Source organism: Neofelis nebulosa, chromosome 4, assembly GCF_028018385.1.
Source record: "Neofelis nebulosa isolate mNeoNeb1 chromosome 4, mNeoNeb1.pri, whole genome shotgun sequence".
Taxonomy (NCBI): Eukaryota; Metazoa; Chordata; class Mammalia; order Carnivora; family Felidae; genus Neofelis; species Neofelis nebulosa.
In genome coordinates this window covers 53,687,836-53,690,283 of record NC_080785.1, presented here as the reverse complement: position 1 = coordinate 53,690,283, position 2,448 = coordinate 53,687,836, and the positions used below count along the sequence as shown (strand labels likewise).

Genomic DNA, 2,448 nt, shown 5'->3' with positions numbered 1-2,448 from the left:
GGGACATTTTCTCCTCCTCCTTCTCCTCCTCCTCCTCCTCCTCCTCCTCCTCCTCCTCCTCCTTCTTCTTCTTTTTTAAAGTTTATTTATTTTGAGAGAGAGAGAGAGAGAGAGAGAGAGAGAGAGAGAGAGAGAGAGAATGAGCAGGGGAGGGGCAGAGAGACAGGGAGAGAAGGAGAGAGAGAATCCAAAGCAGGATCTGTGCTGTCAGCGTGAAGCCTGATGCGGGGGAAAGGAACTTTACTTTCTGAACTGAATGTGTATAGATTAAAATAAAAACATTTTATTTTTAAAGTTTATTTATTTTTTTTGAGAGAGACAGAGTGCGAGGGGAGGAAGGGCAGAGAGAGAGGAAGAGAGAGAATCCCAAGCAAGTTCTGAGCTGTCAGCCCAGAGCCTCACACAGGGTTCCATCCCATGAACCTAGAGATCATGACCTGAGTGGAAATCAGTAGTCCAAAGCTCAACCCCAGGTGCCCTGAAAACATTTTATTTTATTTTTTCATGTTTCTCAGTGCCTTTGATCAGGTCTTTTTTCAAAATTAGCTGTCCATAATGGTTTGACATTTACGGAGTAAACAAAGTTTATGCAGCAGGCTTCACTTCTTCCCTGGTGGGTTGCTTTTCTGCAGGCTTCTTCTCAGCTGCTGGTTTCTTCGTAGCTGCAGCCTTTTTCCCACCAAAGGTTCTTCTGCTTCTTCACGCCAACAGCCTTCTTTCCTTTCTTCCCACAGGCTTCTTGCCTAGATACCCCTTCTCATCTGATTTGGCTTCTAAGGCTACTCCTGCTTATCCATCTGGAGTTTATGATTCCTGGCCTGGTGAAGAATGGTTGTTCCAGCACATGGTCTTTGCATATGGATTTATGTTCAGCATGATACTCGGGTTATTCAGTGGATTCTTTTTTAGGACTCTGTGATGACTCTTCTTGGATGGTGCTCAGAGGGTTCTTTGGATCTCTGGGCTTTTTCAGGATTCTGCTAAGGTCTGTATTAAGCATCTTGTGCATGGGAAAGTTATAGTCACTCTTGAGAGAGGCAGCCTTATGCCAAGTGCCATACAGATCGTCTAACTGCAGAAAGCACTTTCAGTACAAATGGAGAAACATCCCACATGCCCACGAGGAGCAAGTTTCAAAATGTTCAGTTTGCTTACATTAAGTAGATTAATTCCAGGGATGTTTCTGCAGGCCTTGATGGTACTTTTGTCTTCATTATAGATAATGCAGGATCCCCTGCATTGGATACAACAAATTTTTTTTTTTTTTTTACATTTTGCCCTTGCCATTTCTCATGTACAGAGAGGCATAGACCTTTTTGATCTCATTCTTGGCTTTAAGTGTCTTAAGAAGCGAAACAGCCTCCTTGGTGTTCTTGTAGCCTTCAACGTTATCTTCAACCACCGGAGGAAGTTCAGGAACTTCCTCAATACGATGATCTTTAAGACATGAGCAGTGATGGTAAGGCTGAGGAGGCAGCCAAGGCAGAGCAGATTACGTATTGCTTGTGTTGTGTTCACTCTGTGGTGCCAGTGGTTGGTACAAACATGTGGCCCCCATGACACATATTTCTAGAAGCACCCTGGCCAGAAGAGTGAGTCCCACCACCTCAAACTCTGGGAATTCAAGCCACTGCCCTGCTAGTACCCCAAGATTCAGCACTGGTTTGATGACCGGCTAATTCACTGACAGCATAGTACTATCTGTTGTTTTTGTGCAAGTTGGTGTGAACGAAGTTCACAATATCAGGTCAAATGGGAGCCTCGAACCCAGCAGGCAAAGTATTTTTGCTCAATGACTGCCCCTTTTTAGAGTTACATGGATATCAGTGGATAAGCATATGTAATGGCAGGGACAGGAGAGAGCTCTGCTCTTCTCAACCCTACAGCTCCCACCGGAAAAAAAAGAAAACAAAACATTTTATAATATTTATTACTATATTTCTGGAGAAATAGTCTATTTTTTAGTTATCAATGGATTGAAGAAATCACAATAGATGATACTGACAGATTAGAACGTATAAAAATAAACAATGAAAATGGTAAAAAATGGTAGCTGATGGGAAAAACTTGCCTGAGTGTAGGAAACAGTGGGTTAATAGTTATAACAAAGTGATTATTCAAATTTATAAGAAAATTATTAAGATTCCAGTAGATGAATGCAGAAATAAATATGTAAAAAATTTTAAAAAATAAAAGAAGTGCAAATTAACTTCTGGATTATATTTTTATGCTTAATAAAGTAGCAAATTATTAAAATGGTTAAGTCCTATGGTTGTGGTTAAATTGGTGTGGGTTTCCATTTAGGAAAGCAGTGTGAAGTTAGTATAAAGTAGTTTGATCATGTCTCATGAGCCATAAAAATAATTATCTCCTTTGATTCCAATGATATCAGTCATGAAAATTTGTCTTAGAAACATGATTTAACAGAAACAAAAATGTGAATTTTTA

The 2,448-nt window shown here is 40.3% G+C and overlaps 1 pseudogene; it reads right to left on the bottom strand.

The window, feature by feature from the left end:
* Positions 1-585: 585 nt before the first annotated feature.
* LOC131508549 (large ribosomal subunit protein uL4-like) lies at positions 586-1,808 on the bottom strand (annotated as a pseudogene).
* Between the last annotated feature and the right edge of the window lie 640 nt (positions 1,809-2,448).